This window comes from Callithrix jacchus, chromosome 1, assembly GCF_049354715.1.
Source record: "Callithrix jacchus isolate 240 chromosome 1, calJac240_pri, whole genome shotgun sequence".
Taxonomy (NCBI): Eukaryota; Metazoa; Chordata; class Mammalia; order Primates; family Cebidae; genus Callithrix; species Callithrix jacchus.
The window spans coordinates 94,753,382-94,772,174 of NC_133502.1; the positions used below are offsets into that span (position 1 = coordinate 94,753,382).

At 39.4% G+C, this 18,793-nt stretch overlaps 1 protein-coding gene and 1 non-coding gene across 6 annotated transcripts in view; one reads left to right on the top strand and one right to left on the bottom strand.

Moving 5' to 3' along the window:
- Positions 1 to 18,793, bottom strand: part of MAMDC2 (MAM domain containing 2) — a 187,092-nt gene that overhangs the window by 110,951 nt on the left and 57,348 nt on the right. The gene's annotated exons all lie outside the window — the stretch shown is intronic.
- Positions 6,727 to 6,833, top strand: LOC118148025 (U6 spliceosomal RNA). Its single transcript, XR_004734769.2, has one exon. It is a non-coding gene; the product is annotated as a U6 spliceosomal RNA (small nuclear RNA).

The window sequence follows — 18,793 nt, forward strand, 5'->3', positions numbered from 1 at the left end:
GCATTCCCTCTTTCCTCCTTTCTCCTTCTCCTCCTCTCATCTTCTCTTCCTCCATTCCTTTTCCTCTGTTCATTCTCCTTCCCCTCTCTCTCCACCCTCCTAATATTGACAAGCGCTTTCTGCTGGCCATAAAGGATATGAAAAGCATTTCTATTAAAAAAAAAAAGCAGGACATTGAAGCCGAGAACCCTAACTCAAGCCTTCCAAACCTCCTCTGGCCATCTGGTTACCTATATCAACGATCCGATTGGCTGTGTCTTTCTAGCCTATAGATTCTCATGCTTTCTAGGAGGGTCCCATATTCTTGGCTGTAATTTAACCTTCTGTCTTTTATCCTGAGGCCTCCACCTCCTTCTGTCTGCACTTCGGCCTCCCTAACACTAAACTCTTACTAGAAAAGACTTGAAAAGCTTCTTTGTTTTGCTTGATGTTCTTCAGCCTGTCCCCCCATGCTTCTTGTCTCAAATGCCCATCCCAGCCTGGATCCTTATCTCTGTAGCGAGTACCAGCAGGCCAGCTGGAACTCAGCTGACAACCATCCTCACATGGGGGACAGAGTTAGGGTATTGTCTTCCGGGAGTCTTGCTTGCTGACTGAAGGGTTTCAAGATCAAGATCAAACCCTCCCTGGCAATCTTCTTAACATAACAATCACCCACTGGGTGCAAATAGTAATTGCTTCTAGGTGCCATCCCAGGCACCCTCATGGAGAAATCTGGCCCTTGCAGCAATTGCTGCCACCATCATAGCTCCCATATACAGGCAATGCTCGCTGCAGACCAGCCCTAGGTACGGTTCTACATGCTTCATGCACATTTCCGAGGTGAAGCGCACATTGGGTTTCACTGTTCTAAGCTGGGGCTCTTGAGAACAACCCTTTTTGGATAAAAGTGCTGCTTCTTGTGGCATGAGGAATGTATTAGTGCCATTCTCTTCCTCGCTTTTTGCTACTGCCCCAAAAGAAAGGACTTCAAGGCCGGGCATGGTGGCTGACCTGTAATCCCAGTACTTTGGAGGCTGAGATCTCTTGACCTCAGGCCAATCACGAGGTCAAGAGATCGAGACAATCCTGGCCAACATGGTAAAACCCCATCTCTACTATAAATATATAAAAAAAAAAATTAGCTGGGCATGGTGGTGCACACCTGTAGTCTCAGCTACTAGGGGGGCTGAGGCAGGAGAATTGCTTGAAATCAGAAAACAGAAGTTGCAGTGAGCCAGGATCGTGCCACTGCACCCCAGCCTGGTGATAGAGCAAGACTCCATCTCAAAATAAATAAATAAATAAAAAGAAAGGACTTCAAGCAGGCTGGACTGGGGGAGACCATGTGAGTACCTCAAACCTTTTCTGAGGAAGTAGAGAGTTGGAAGGTGGAGTGTAAAAGAGGAAAGAAACAAAGACCTCACTGTGTCCTATCAACATTCACATCAAACACTAACTTTGCTGCCATGGGAGGTTCGATTTTCCCTGGGCACTTCCCCAGCCTCCCCTGTTCTCTTCCTCTCTTTTTCCTTTCCCCACTCTAGAAAGGGACAACTCAAAGCAGTGCTCTTAAAGTTGAGCCCAGAGTCACCTGGAAATCTTGTTCAACTGCAGATCACCTGGCCATTGAGTTTCCAATCCAGTAGGGCTGGAGTGATGTTGCATTTCTAACAGACTGCATTTCTCAGAAGTTCCAGGTGACACTGATGCTGTTGGTCTTTGAGAACTGCTGACTTACAATGTGTGACAGGTAAATAGGGCTCTTTCTTCAGTCATCTCTCATCTACCAAACAAAGTGCAGTCTCCTGTAGTATGTAAAGCGGGGAGGAGACAGTTCTGCTGGAGGATATAACTCGAATGTAAGTAAATGCGTTACAGCAGGTGCACAGAGTCCAGTTGCTGGTGAGTATCTAGACTCTTCAGTGAGTGCCATAAAAAAATTCTCTTGACATTCTCTCTCACTAAATCAGATTTTACTATAAGCTTGCTAATGTCCTCTTGTCAAGAACCTTTGAGGCACACACTATATAAAATGTGCTATTTAAAATACCTAGATTTTATTCTGTGTAATGAGAGTTGGTGCTATTTGCTGAGTGATTTTGACATCTTAGCCACAAACATGGGTTATTTTAAAATACTGGAATTTTGTATTTAACGATCTTTTTCTTTTATGTCATGCCATGTGGATGTGCTTATTAGCTGCATTACAGTCCATGCAAAGATATATCTACCCAGCTGACTGGATGCAATCCACTCAGCAGAATGATACACTTTCCTAGACCAAATCACTACTGTGAACATGCCTATCAGCTACATTACAGTCCATGCAAAGATGTATCTACCCAGCTGATTGGACACAATCCATTCAGCAGAAAGATGCATTTTCCTAGACCTAGACACCAGCCCAAGCACAGCCCACCTCCACTATCACTGCCAACTTCAAGACGAATTTTCTAAATTAACCACTACATCTTTCAAGCCTGATCTGGATACTGCCTTAGAATCCTTCTAACCATAGTGCTCCACATACCTGCTACCAATCAATCTGAGTTGGCACTTGACTTGAAACAACTTGTTATCCCTACTTGTGGCTTCCGTGTAAGGATATATTTTGTGGTCATGTTATAGCTAGATTGAACTAGAAGGAACATGGTATATTTTGAAGGAGTTTTATAAAATATAGGATGAGGAAGATATTGATGTCAAGGATGTTGCCTTTCCCTGCCTTGTCACTAATAAAATTGCTATTCTAGAATCAATGTGTGAGTTCTTTTTACTTAAAAAGAATCATTTTACCACAGAGTGAATTAATGAAGTTTTCTTTGTGTACAAAACATTTTCTTTATTCCATCTTAATCAGATTGATATGTAGAAATTTAGACATAATTCACATTCCATAGTATTCACCCTTTTAATACAATTCAGAGGTTTTTAGGATATTCACAAAGTTGTACACCATCACTACTATCTAATTCCAGGCTATTTTCACCATAACCCCAAAAGGAAATCCTGTGTCCATTAGCAGTCATCCCTCATTCTCCCCACCCTCAGCCTCTGGAAACCATGAATCTACTTTCTGTCTGCTTGAACTTGCTTATTCTGGAAACTTTGTATAAATAGAATGACATGTGTCCATTTGTTACTAGCTTCTTTCACCCAGCATAGTATTTTCAAGGTTCATCCATGTTGTAGCATATACTAGAATTTCATTCCTTTTTGGGTCTAAAATTCTATTCTATGAATGTATCATATTTTACTTATTCATTCATTAGTTGATGGACATTTGGATTGTTTCTGCTTTTCGACTATTATGAATAATGCTGCCATGGGCATGTTTATGAAAGTGTTTTTGTATACAAAAATTTCAGTTCTCTTAGGTGTATGCCTTAGGAGTGAAACTGTTAGGGGACATGAAAATTCTAGGTTTAACATTTTGAGGAACTGCCAAACTGCTTTCTCAAGTGGTTGTTTCATTTACATTTCCACCAGCAATGTATGAGAGTTCCAGTTTCTCCACATCCTCACCAACACTTGTTATTGCCCATCTTTTTTTATTGTAATGATCCTAAGAGATGTGAAGTGATTTCTGAGTATGCTTTTGATTTGCATTTCTTGAGTGACTAATGACATAGAGCATCTTTCATGTGCTTATTGACCATTAATGTACATCTACTTCAGAGAATCGCCTCTTCAAATCCTTTGTTCATTTAATAAACTGGATTCTCTTTTCATTGAGTTATAAGAGGTTTTATAAATTCTAGATAATAGATCTTATGAGACAGATGATTTACAAATATGTTTTCCCATTCTGTGATTTGTCTTTTCACTTTATTTTTTTTAATGCAGATGGAGTCTCACTCTGTCTCCCAGGCTGGAGTGCAGTGGCTCAATCTTAGCTCACTGCAACCTCTGCCTCCCGGATTCAAGTAATTTTCCTACTTCAGCCTCCCAAGTAGCTGGGACTACAGGTGTGTGCCACTACACCCGGCTAATTTTTTGTACTTTAGTAGAGATGGGGTTTCACCATGTTGCACAGGCTGTACTTGAGCTTCTGAGCTCAGGCAATCTGCCCACCTTGGCCTCCCAAAATGATAGGACTACAGTATGAGTCACCATGCCCAGCCAGCTTTTCACCTTTTTTTATGGTGTCATTTGAAATACAAAATTTTTGAATTTTGATGAAGTTTAATTTTCTGTTTTTAGGTTTTATTTCTTCACAACCTTTGGCATCATAGCTAAGAAGCCATTCTCTAACTTAAGGTCATGAAGATCTACAGGTTTTTTTTTTTGGTCTCAGAGTTTTACTGCTTCAGCTTTTACATATAGATCTTTGATATAATTTTTGCCCATTGAATTGTCTTGCCATCACTGTTGAAATTAATTGAGGATAGATGTGGGGTTTATTTCTGGACTTCTCAATTTGATTCTATCGATCTATGTTTATTCTTATGCCAGTACCATACAGTCCTGCTTACTGTAGCTGTATAGTACGTTTTGAAATTGGGAAGTATGAGTTCTCTGCCTTCATACTCCTTTTCAAGATCATTTTGACTACTCAGTGTCCCTTCTATTTCCATATAAATTTAAAGATCAAAATGAGAATAATGTAAAACACCATAAAGTTCACTGTTTTAACAATATTCCTTCATTATTCTTGAATACATGCTCCTAAATGCTGCAAGCCTTTGGTTAACTTCCAGAGTTTTTACAAAGTTGATTTTGACCATTTCTACTGGTGTTCTCATTGCTTTTATGGGGAGAGGATTCTGTGAGGTCCTTAATCCACCATTCCTGCTGACATGCTACTTTTTCTCATCTTTTAAAACCAACAAGAATATAAAGCAATGTTTCAGAGATGTTAAACAAAACAAATGAGAAAAAGGCAAAGAAGGGCAGAAATCACAAGGGGATTGGGAGGTTGACTGTGATGCATCAGGCCAGGGATCTGGGGGAGATTTACCAACCATAGTGTTGGAGACATGACAGCAGAGGAGAGGGAAGGATCCACTTCAAATATGGCTGCTTAGGCAACTGGAACTGATTTACGAGACATTTATTAGAGATGATAAATCTTTATAAGGGGTCAGACAAGGGCTGTAAACCTCCAAAATTTCCAAATGGATTTGTTTTTAAAGTAAGTCAGCAATCAAAAACAATCATTATGCCATCTTTCCAAAAAGTACAGACTTCACGTGCCCTAGGGTCTGAACATGTCTCCTTGTCACATGCAGGCATGAGAAAACAACAGAAAATCTTGCTTTTCTGTTTAAGTGAAGTCAAGCCATAAAGAACTGAGTCTTGAAGTCATGTTCAATTGCTGGATGCATCTGCGTAGCCAGAACTCAATGTATAGATAACTTTTAATAGCCATGGCACAGCATGACAGGTCTAAGTCCCAGGCCATCACTGTGGCAGTGTGTTCAGGGCACAAATCACAGGGAGCTGCTTTTACCCATGGAATTCTATCTGCTAATGAATGCTGACTGCTCGGTCCTTCAGGTGTGATAATCATGCTGGGGTGACTGTGTAGTGCAATGGACCCTACTCAGGATATGTAAATTACAATCTAGGTTTAAAACCTTATGCACGCGTGTGCATGTGCGCACACACACACACACACAATCACTGGCTTCTTTATTTTCAAAATGGGAATAATAAAAGAAGAGAGCTACTTTACATATACATTCAATATGAAGAAAATCAATGTACTTAGAAAAAAACGAACCAACTAAAAATAATCCGACCACTAGTACTACTACTACTGCTACTAAACACACACACACACACACACACGAAATATATTTTTCACATGAATAACCACTAAATGGAATCTATTTCATCTAATGGTTATGTAAGTATGTACTTCCATGCAGAAAGAAAAATAGGCCATATTATACATAAAAATGGTGTAATACATAGAAAAACCATGTGTACCAAACTTGTAATTTAAGAAACTTTTAAGAGCAATTTTGACAGTGTATAATTTTTACCTTTTGTGCTCACTTTAGACTGTGAAATTAAAATGAGATATGACTTCATATCTATAGGGCTGATGTGAGAACCTGATACAATGATGTACAGCCATGCATCACTTAACGATGAAGACAGGTTCTGAGAAAACATCGTTAGGTGATTTTGTCATCATGCAGGTATTATAGAATGTGCTTCATGAACCTAGATGTGGAGGCTACTACACACCTAGGCTATATGGGACAGCCTATTACCCCTAGACTACAAACCTGTAACAGTATATTACTGTACTGAATACTGTAGGCAATTGAAAAACACAATGATAAGTATTTGTGTATCTAAACACACCTAAACAGAGACAAGATATAGTAAAAATACAGCACAAAAGATAAGAAATGGTACCTCTGCACAGGGCACTAACTTGCAAGTGGTGTAGTTAAGTCACTGAGTCAGCAGAGAGGGAGCGTGAAGGCGTAGGATATAGCTATATACTACTGTAGACTTATAAACACTGTATACTTAGGCAATACACAATTTACAGAAAATATTTTTCTTTCTTCAATAATGAATTAACCTTATTTATTATAACTTTATAAATTAAAAAATGTTTTAACACTTGACTCTTTTGTAACTCTTAGCTTAAAAGACAAACACATTGTACAGCACTATGCAAAATATTTTCTTTCCTTATGTCCTTATTATATGAGATTTCTTTCTGATTTCAATCTTTTAACTTTTTTTACTTTTCAAACTTTTTGTTAAAAACAAAGATGCGTGCTTGCTTTGGCAGCACATATACTAAAATTGGAATGATACAGAGAAGATTAGCATGGCCCCTGTGCAAGGATGACATGCAAATTTGTGAAGTGTTCCATATTTTTCAGCAATCCTTACCGTTCTGCAGCCACTGCAGGTGATCCCCAGGCAAGCAAGGCCTGGAGTGGACCTCAGCAGTCCTACAGTAGAGGGGCCTGACTGTTAGATGGAAAACTGAGAGACAGAAAGAAATAACTTCATCATCAACAAACTGGATGTCCATTAAGAGACCCCATCTGAAAGTCAACAACTACAAAGATGACAGGTAGATAAATCTACAAGATAGGAAGAAATCAGCGCAAAAAGGATAAAAACACCCAAAACCAGAACACCTATCCTCCTCCAAGGGATCACAACTCCTCACCAGCAAGGGAACAAGGCTGGACGGAGAATGACTCTGATGACTTGACAGAATCAGGCTTCAGAAGGTGGGTAATAACAAACTTCTCTGAGCTAAAAGAACATGTTCTAACCCAATGCAAAGGAACTAAGAGCCTTGAAAAAAAGGTTTCATGAAATGCTAACAAGAATAAACAGCTTAGAGAGGAATATAAGTGAATTGATGGAGCTGAAAAACACAACACGAGAACTTTGTGAAGCATACACAAGGTTCAACAGCCAAATTGACCAAGCAGAAGAAAGGATATCAGAGGTCGAAGATCAACTCAATGAAATAAAATGAGAAGGCAAGATTAGAGAGAAAAGGGTAAAAAGGAATGAACAAAGTCTCCAAGAAACATGGGACTATGTGAAAACACCTAATCTACTTTTGATAGGTGTACCAGAATGTGACAGAGGGAATGAATCCAGGCTGGAAAACACTCTTCAGGATATTATCCAGGAAAACTTCCTCAACCTAGCAAGGCAGACCAATATTTAAGTCCAGTAAACACAGAGAACACCACAAAGATATTCCTCAAGAAGAGCAACCCCAAGGCACATAATAGTCAGATTCACCAGGGTTGAAATGAAGGAGAAAATGCTAAGGGCACCCAGAGAAAAAGGTGGGGTTACCCACAAAGGGAAGTCCATCAGACTCACAGATCTCTCAGCAGAAATCCTACAAGCTAGAAGAGAGGGGGGGCAATATTCAACATCATTAAAGAAGAGAACTTTCAATCTAGAATTTCATATCCAGCCAAACTAAGCTTCATAAGTAAAGGAGAAATAAAATCCTTTACAAACAAGCAATTACTCAGAGATTTCATCACCACCAGGCCTGCTTTATAAGAGCTCCTGAAAGAAGCACTAAACATGGAAAGGAACAACCAGTACCAGCCACTCCAAAAACATACCAAATGGTAAAGAGCATCAACACAATGAAGAAACTGCATCAACTAATGGGCAAAACAGCCAGCTAGCATCAAAATGGCAGAATCAAATTCATACATAACAATATTAATCCTAAATGTAAATGGGACAAATGCACCAATCAAAAGACACAGACTGGCAAATTGGAAAAAAAGCCAAAACCCATTGATGTGCTATATTCAGGAAACCCATCTCACATGCAAGGATACACATAGACTCAAAATAAATGGATGGAGGAAGATTTACCAAGAAAACAGAGAGAGAAAAAAAACAGCAGGGGTTGCAATTCTAGTCTCTGATAAAATAGACTTTAAACCAACAAAGATCAGAAGAGACGAAGACATTACATAATGGTAAAAAGATCAATGCAACAAGAAGAGCTAACGATCCTAAATATATATGTACCCAATACAGGAGCACCCAGATATATAAGGCAAGTTCTAATTGACTTACAAAGAGACTTTGATTCCCACACAATAATAGTGGGAGACTTTAACACCCACTGTCAACATTAGACAGATCAATGAGACAGAAAATTAACAAGGATATCCAGGACTTGAACTCATACCTGGAACAAGCAAACCTAATAGACATTTACAGAACTCTCTACCCCAAATCCACAGAATATACATTCTTCTCAGCACCACATCACACCTACTCTAAAATTGACCACATAGTTGGAAGTAAATCACTCCTCAGCAAATGTAAAAGAACAGAAATCATAACAGTTTCTCAGACCACAGTGCAATCAAGTTAGAACTCAGAATTCAGAAACTAACTCAGAACTGCACAGCTTCATGGAAACTGAACAACTGGCTCTTGAATGTTGACTGGATAAACAATGAAATGAAGGCAGAAATAAAGATGTTCTTCAAAACCAATGAGAACAAAGACATCTATCAGAAACACTGGGACACATTTAAAGCAGCATCTAGAGGAAAATATATAGCAATAAATGTCCACATGAGAAGCATCAGAGCAGAACTAAAGGAGATAGCCATACAAAAAACCCTTCAAAAAATCCATAAATGCAGGAGCTGGTTTTTCAAAAAGATCAACAAAATAGACCACTAGCCAGATTAATCAGAAAATAGAGAAGAATCAAATAGATGCAATAAAATAGGATAAAGGGGATATCACCACAGATTCCACAGAAATACAAACCATCATCAGAGAATATTACAAACAACTCTATGCACATAAACTAGTAAACCTGGAAGAAATGGATAAATTCCTGGACACCTGCATTCTCCCAAGCTTAAACCAAGAAGAAGTCGAAACTGTGAATAGACCAATAACAAGGGCTGAAGTTGAAGCAGCAATTAAGAGCCTACCACCTCAAAAAAGCCCAGGTCCAGAGGGGTTCACAGCTGAATTCTACCAGACACACAAAGAGGAGCTGGTACCATTCCTTCTGAAACTATTCCAAACAATCCAAAAAGAGGGACTCCTTCCCAAATCATTTTATGAGACCAACATCATCCTGATACCAAAACCTCACAGAGACTCAACAAGAAAAGAAAACGTCAGGCCAATATCCATGATGATCATAGATGTAAAAATCTTCAATAAAATACTGGCAAACTAATTGCAACAGCACATCAAAAAGCTTATCTACCATGATCAAGTAGGCTTCATCCCAGGGATGCAAGGCTGGTTCAACATATGCAAGTCTATAAACGTAATTCACCACATAAACAGAACCAAGAACAAAAACCGCATGATTATCTCAATAGATGCAGAGAAGGCCTTTGATAAAATTCAACAGCGCTTTATGCAAAAAACCGTCAATAAACTAGGTATTGATGGAATGTATCTCAAAGTAATAAAAGCTATTTATGACAAACCAACAGCCAATATCATACTGAATGGGCAAAAACTGGAAGCATTCCCTTTGAAATCCGGTACTAGACAAGGATGTCCTCTCTCACCACTCCTATTCAATATAGTACTGGAAGTTCTAGCCAGAGCAATCAAGCAAGAAGTAGAAATAAAGGGTATTCAAATAGGAAAGGAGGAAGTCAAATTGTCTCTATTTGCAGATGACATGATTGTATATTTAGAAGACCCCATTGTCTCAGCTTAAAATCTCCTTAAACTGATAAGCAACTCCAGCAAAGTCCCAGGGTACAAAATCAATGTGCAAAAATCACAAGCATTCCTATACACCAATAACAGACTTAAAGAGAGCCAAATCAAGAACGAACTGCCATTCACAATTGCTACAAAGAGAATAAAATACCTAGGAATACAACTAACAAAGAACGTAAAGGACCTCTTCAAGGAGAACTACAAACCACTGCTCAATGAAATAAGAGAGGACACAAACAGGTGGAGAAGCATTCCATGCTCATGGTTAGGAAGAATCAATATCGGGAAAATGGCCATACTGCCCAAAGTAATTTACAGAGTCAACACTCTCCCCATCAAGCTACCAATGACCTTCTTCACAGAACTGGAAAAAACAACCTTAAAATTCATATGGAACAAAAAGAGCCCGCACAGCCAAATCAATTCCAAGCAAAAAGAACAAAGCTGGAGGCATCACACTACCTGACTTCAAGGCTACAGTAATCAAAACAGCATGGTACTGGGACCAAAACAGAGATATAGACCAATGGAACAGAACAGAGACCTCAGAGGCAACACCACACATCTACAACCATCTGATCTTTGACAAATCTCACAAAAACAAGCAATGGAGAAAGGATTCCCTGTTTAATAAATGGTGTTGGGAAAACTGGCTAGCCATGTGCAGAAAGCAGAAACTGGACCCCTTCCTGACACCTTACACTAAAATTAACTCCAGATGGATTAAAGACTTAAACATAAGACCTAATGCCACAAAAACCCTACAAGAAAATCTAGGCAAAACCATTCAGGACATAGGCATAGGCACACACTTCATGATTAAAACACCAAAAGCATTGGCAACAAAAGCCAAAATAGACAAATGGGACCTAATCAAACTCCACAGCTTCTGCATAGCAAAAGAAACAGTCATTAGAGTGAATCAGCAACCAATAGAATGGGAAAAAATTTTTTCAATCTACCCATCTGACAAAGGGCTGATATCCAGAATCTACAAATAACTAAAACAGATTTACAAGAAAAAAACAAACAAGCCCATTCAAAAGTGGGCAAAGGATATAACAGACACTTTTCAAAAGAAGACATATATGAGGCCAATGAACATGAAAAAATGCTTATCACCATTGGTCATTAGGGAAATGCAAATCAAAACTACACTGAGATACCATCTCACTCCAGTTAGAACAGTGATCATTAAAAAATCTGGAGACAACAGATGCTGGAGAGGATGTGGAGAAATAGGAACACTTTTACACTGTTGGTGGGAGTGTAAATTAGTTCAACCATTGTGGAAGACAGTGTGGCAATTCCTCAAGGACCTAGAAATAGAAATTCCATTTGACCCAGCAATACCATTACTGGGTATATATCCAAAGGATTATAAATCGTTCTACTCTAAGGACGCATGCACATGAATGTTCATTGCAGTACTGTTTACAATAGCAAAGACTTGGAATCAACCCAAATGCCCATCGGTGATAGACTAGACAGGGAAAATGTGGCACATATACACCATGGAATACTACACAGCCATAAAAAACAATGAGTTCATGTTCTTTGTAGGTACATGGATGAATCTGGAAACCATCATTCTCCGCAAACTGACACAAGAACAGAAAATGAAATACCGCATGTTCTCACTCATAGGCAGGTGTTGAACAATGAGAACACATGGACTCAGGGAGGGGAGCACTACACACTGGGATTTGTCAGGGGGAAGTAGGGGAGGGACAGCAGAGGGTGGGGAATTGGGGAGAGATAGCATGGGGAGAAATGCCAGATATAGGTGATGGGGAGGAAGGCAGCAAACTACACTGCCATGTGCATACCTATGCAACAATCTTGCATCTTCTTCACATGTACCCCAAAACGTAAAATGCAATAAAAAAATTACACAGGCATGGTGGCACAGCTACCCAGGAGGCTGAGGTGAGAGGGTTGCTTGAGCTCAGTAGGTTGAGCTGCAGTGAGCTGTGTTTACACAACAGTACTCCAGCCTGGACAACAGAGTGAGATGCTGTCTCAAAAAAAAAAAATCTGCACAATAAAAACTTTTAAAGTAAAACAAAACAAACAAACAAAAAACCAAGATGCAAACATACACATTAGCCTAGGGTCTATGCAAGATCAGAATCATCACAATGTCACTAAGCTACAGGGAATTTTCAGTTTCATTATAATATTATGGGATATGGTTTCATCATCATATATGCCCATCATTGACCAAAACATCATTTTGCAGTGCATGGCTGTATATAAAGATGCCTTGTAAATGCTCATGTTAATGGCTAATTTCTGTTCTCATCATCAAAGGCAGGAGTCCTTTAGTTATCCCAGGGAGTGAGAAACGTATATTGCCTTCTTACTTTTTTTCCCAATATGGATCAGAGAAGGTATTTGCTCAGTTCACAGACCAGTAGCACATTTTCAATGTTGATATGAGAACAGCCATCATTCATTTCACTTTAATTGGCCCCTTGATGTTAAAATCTACAACTTAGTTCTTCTAGTGCCAGGCTCATCCTGGCTGACCATACTCAGCAGTCTCCCTCCTCACAGATAAGCTCCTCTGGTTCTTACCCAAGGCTAATCATCATTTCAAGGAGAATCCGGCATATTTACTCCTGATGTGATTCTGGCTGAAATCTCATGACCCAGGTCTGACAGCAATGCCTACATCTCTTCTGTTTAGCATTTAGTGCCTTGCATATATAAGACAACGACACTGCTTCTTTTTGGCAGCTTCTTTCCCAGGGCTGAAGTCCAGTTCCTGAACTCAAGCTAAGATCTTCCTACTCAATTTTCTGAATGCCTTAACTGTCTGCCTCCCTGGATTAGGTCCTGCTGTGGACACAGTATGGTGGAATGGTTGAGTGTGACTGTCACATCAGCTTAATGTTGGTTCAAGTCCTGGCCACACTCCTTAGAAACAATGTCACTTTAGGCAAGTTAATTATACTGTCTGAAACTCACTTTATTGGTAAAGTGGGGATGTTAAAATTTTGTAGCATTTTAAACAAGATTAAATAAGGTAACAAAAGTACTTAGCCAAGTTCTTAATAAATGTTAGTGCTTCTATGTCCAGTTAGATGATCAGCATCCTCTTCTGATGGTTATCCCACCTCGTCATCTCATACTGGACCTCCTGTTCTACCTGCTGCCTGTTGCCCTCCCTCCCTTCCTTTTTTTTTTTTTTTTTTTTTTGCAGTCTTGCTCTGTCTGTCACCCTGGCTGGAGTGCAGTCGTGTAATTTCAGCTCACTGCAGCCTCCACCTCCCAGGTTCAAGTGATTCTGCTGTCTCAGCTTCCCAAGTATCTGGGATTACAGGTGCCCACCACCACACCCAACTAATTTTTGTATTTTTAGTAGAGACGGGGTTTCACCATGTTGGCCACGGTGGTCTCCAACTCCTGACCTCAGGTGAACTACCCGCCTTGGCCTCCCAAAGGGCTGAGATTACAGGAGTGAGCCACCGTGCCAGGCCTGCCCTACCTTTCTGACATCAACTTCTATCCGCTGTGTAGAAGATCTTCCAACTATCTGCAGCTAGATCTATTCTCCCTAGTGCCTGCTTTACTACTGTGGATGTCTTTTTATGCTAGGACAGTCATCTCTGAGATCTACCAGATGATCAAAGCAGCCTGGACAATAATACACGCAAAGCATCTAGAACATGTTCTTAAAGTTTCTGCAAAGAACAGATTCCTATCGTGAAGAGAGGATGCCTCTGTGGAACTGTATCCTCAATTATGTATAAGCCATCAGCTTACATTTTGAAGGAATGTTATTTTCTTTGCATATTAAAGACTTTAAAAAACATGAAAGAGTCAAATTTCTCAATATGTATAGTAAATACAATGGGTATCGGGAACTCAAAGTTCACTGTGTTATCAGGAAATAAACAATATAGCACTCCTTAAATTAAAAAATTTGTTTAATCTTTGGTACTATTAATATCTGAGTTTTTTCTCAATCAGATTCACAATGATTTATAAATCTGCTGATTATTTCTGGCAGATAATGTTCTGACCTGAAAATATGTAAGAAAAAATAAGAAATATGACTTACATAAAATATTTTCATCTTCTGTCTGAAGCTTCCAATTTTGCTATTAATCTATGTTGTTTAATAAATCACTAATTATGTAAATCATACTTTTAATAAAATGAAGATGAACGTAACTTTTAAGACTTCAGCTCACGGCATCTGGTAAGAAACAAAGATTCAGAAACAACTAACATTTGTTGTACCCTGAGTACTAGATTCTTGACACATGTTCTTCTCTCTTAAGTCTGTCAAATGATCTTATGATATAGGAATTGCCATTTTACAAATAAGAAACAAAAATTAATTCATTGGTTCAAGGAAACACTAGTAAACCAAGCTGAGGCACAGAGTCCAGGTCTTTTCCCCTCCACCAGATTGTCTCCAAGTATTTCCTTTTCTGTCTCCTTTACTAATTTACCTTTTCCATAGTATCATTTGCTTACAGCAGGAAAACCACCTTCTCTTCCTTTTCCTTACACTGGGAATCTGAAGGTGTGGATAAATTTATGTGGATGTTTGTTTGGGCTTCTTTATAAATATTATTTCTACTGATAACACAATAATCCGATTAATTTTTTTACCACAGTGTCTCAAATCTAGAAGACTTTTAAACGTATCAAGATTTCTAAAATCAGTGCATGTCTTACAATTGATCTACAGTAGTGCGCCTCCCCACTCCCTAAAAAGATGTTAGCAAATTTGTGGTAGAACTTAGAATCAAGGGACACAAAATAAGATTAATTGCAACTGCACTTAGGTTACTTACTGCTGTCAGAGAGACCCACAGGCTTGGGCTCAGAGGACCCTAGCAAATATTACCAGTAAATCCTGCCTAAGCATGGGAAATGGGGCAATGTGAAGATAAAGGGTTACAGAGCCACCCTGCAGAAGGGTAGCACTGGCAGACCTCTAGTTATCACCTTGTATAAGGCACAGTCCATAGTTTCAGTCCAATGTCTTGGTAAGTATTTACCAAGTAAGTATTTACTAACTCACAATGTGTACATCTTATGAATAACCCATTTCCATAAAGTATATGAACCCCTAGTTGCCAAACAACAGGGTACTTCATATCATTTAACATAAACAAGTCCATCAGGCTTCCAAATCATCTTGCTGGATTAGAAAGGGTTTCCCCATGGAGGTTTGCAAGGCATATCTTTCCAGTGCATGTTTTTGATTGGAATGGCTTCTCTTCTCCCCTCTCCTTGCCATGTAAAGCCCCTAATATGACACAGATTCAAGGAACTTTTCATTCTCATTCAATGAAAGTACATGAAACTTCTGCTTTTTGGCTAGTTTCCATGGATAAGAGGATGAATGAGACTTAATAGGTATAAGTTTACATGTAAATCTCCCCAGAAGCCAGGATACTAAGAATGGTTGATTTGCAGGGCAACTTTATAGGCAGGTCCCACTTCTGAAGTGTGGTGGGCAAAATGATCTGTAATTGAAAAGCAACAACTAGACGCTGTCATCCTATTTTGGTCCCAAGTGGTAAGAAATTCCACCCAGAATGAAACCTTCTCTAGACCAGCAAAGATCTCTTGCACTGGGGAAATATAGCTTTGCTTAAGGAAAAAGCAAAGCCTGCATTTATAGAGCAGCATAAAATTACCATGTACAAACTTCCAAACTATCCCAACACACAGGGTCATGGGTGTGGTAAGTCCTTCTTCCCAACATGGAAGTTGAATTTTCGTGTTCTCGGTATTCCTTGTCAATGTCACTTGGCTCAAGAAATTCATCATGTATCTGTCATTATTATACAATGCTTAGCTCCAAAAAGAAAAATTTCTTCCTTTTCAAATTCATTTATAAGAAAAAAATTTCCTCCTCTCACAAATAAAGGCAGAGCTTTGCTGACAACTGCAGAACCTCCAGAGAACTTTAATATGGTGAAACTGGACAAGACCTTGATGTCTAGTAAAGGGATCTTGATGCCAGGGAAGTTTTTTTTTCTTTAGTGCCACTTAGGATAGACATGGAAGAAAAGTGAGGCCTGGGGAGACACTCTGAATAAAGTGTCACTATTGATTAGCAATATCTGCCTGGTCCTAGGAGAAGACCACATGGGGCAGATCACATCCAACTTCTTCCTTCCTAGTTGACTGAGAAACTCCTCCCATATTTGGGGTGGTTTGGCTTTTTGGGAGTGAGGGAAATTTCCACAGAAAGACGGTGACATTTTTTTACCTCAGAGGTGGTCCCTGTTTATAAAATCTCATGGGAGCAGCATCAACATCTTGATATTGAAATGTTCTTTTCCTCTGGATTCCTTGATCCCCCTTTAATAGTTTTGCTCCTGCTTCTACCTGCTACTCCTCTGTCTTCTCATGGTATTCTCTACCTTTGTTAGTCTCTTCCTTGTTAGTATGTCACTGGGTCTGGGTCCAGCTTCTCTACTTTGATGACTCTTTCTCACCATAGCAGTAACTGCTAATTGCCTCCCTAAAACCCATTCTCTCCTGCTTCCTCATTACAGAACCCCATTTTGACTGGGGCTGGCAATGTGCCCAGCCACAAGAATGACAATGCTGTACGGCCTTTGCATTTGGGGTGGCTAGTGTCTTAGTTCTAGATGGAGAAAATTGTTAATGGGGCTTTCAAGAAAGCTCCTCAAGGATGGGGCCGACTCAGCTAGTATGTTTCTTTTGTCCTTTCCCTTCCTCTTTCTTTCTGTCTGAAGTGTGCATGCAATGGGCTGGAGTTGCAATGGCCACCTTAAGGTCAGGAGGTAACTAGGGTGAACAAATCATCTTAGCTAGCCTGGGACTTTCCTGGTTTTAAAATTCAAAGTTCCAGTCTGGTGTGGTGGCTCACCCCTGTAATCCCAGTACTTTGGGAGGCAGATTGAGAGAATCGTTTGGGCCTAAGAGTTCAAAACCAGCATGGAAAACCTGGCAAAACCCTGTCTCAACAGAAAAAGACAAATTAGCCAGGCATGGCACCTGTAATCCCAGCTACTCAGAGGCTGAGGTGGGAGAATAACCTGAGCCTGGGGAGGTTGAGGCCGCAGAAAGCTGTGACTGTGCCGTTGCAGTCCAGCCCAGCCTACAGAGCAAGACCCTATCTCAAAAATATAATTAATTAATTAATTAATTAAATTTAAAGTCCTATGTTCTGAGAACAGCATATATTTTCCAGGGAAACTGACAGCATTGTTCACCCTAGCAGGCAACCCTGAAAATGGACACTACCACTGTGGGTAGGGTGTAAAAACAGCAGGAGCTGAGTTCCTGATCACATGGTTGAGTCTTCAAACCAGTTTGGACTTCCTATCTCTGCACTTTTCACTAGGAAACAACAACAACAACAAAAAATCCCAATTTAAACCACTATTAATTATTCTGCTATGGGCATCCAAATTACCTAAGTGACTGACTTCTCTTATGCCTTCCAGCTTCATTTATACAGAGATAATTCCCAAGTCTACCACTCTGGCCTGATCCCCTATCACTTCCAGTCTCATATATCTTTCTGTTGGGCATCTCCACGTGGACATGCCAGAGGCACTTTAACTCATTCTCTTTCTCCCAAATCCTGCTCTTCCAAATCTGAGTGAATGGAACCCCAGCTATCTAGTGACCAATCAAGAAATCTTAGCGTATTTATTGATTCTTTCATCTCCCTCCTCCAAAAATTCTATCAATCTCGATAACTTAATTTTGAAAATTTCTCTCAAAGCTGACCATTCCATCAAGTTCCCTCCACTGATCCAGTTTCAAAAACTATCTTCTGTCTGGATTATTGCAATGCCCTTCTGATAGGTCTATGTGCTTCAGTCTTGCCCCACTCTAATCTAATCTCCACACTACAGCCAGAGTGTTATTTCTATTATGCCAACCTGATCATGTCATTTCCTAGCCTAAAACACCTGAGGAGGGTCTCCATTTCCTCAATTTATATGGCCTTGGTGTTCAGGCTCACATATTTAACCACACCCTTTTTGTAGCCTACATGGCAGTTACATAATTTCTTTTAGTTCCTTTAAGCTAAGGTGCCAGGCTCTTTATTGCTTCAGGTCTTCCCACATGCTGTTTCCTTTATCTAGGATACCCTCTTTCATACCCCTTCCCTCATACATCCATACCACTACTGCTCACTTCCTTTTGAGCTCACTCTATACTTTATTATGGTCTTAGCTTAACAGATCTACCACATAAAATTGTGCAGTGTGCAACCTATACAACTGTACATGATGGACCTGTTTAGATACTACTTTTACCAGGCAGCCTTTGCTAATCTCTACCCCCAAACATGTTTAGATGTCTTATTAAAGTCTTTTTATTTTACTATCAGTAACTAAATTTTTTTTGTTACTTTAATTTTTATTTGTCTGACTACTTGTCAGATTAGGGTTTTAAGCATATAGGAGTACATGCCATATCTGCCTGTCTCCTAGGTGCTTTCTATATTTTTAAATAAATGGGTAAACTCTTTCCTGATGATAGGCTTGTTTTATCATGTTTATATATAAAGTTACATTTAAAACATTAAAAGTTACATTAAAGTTACAGATAAAAGTTACTTTCTATTATGGAGATCTCCTATTAGGTTTGAATTTCATGCCAA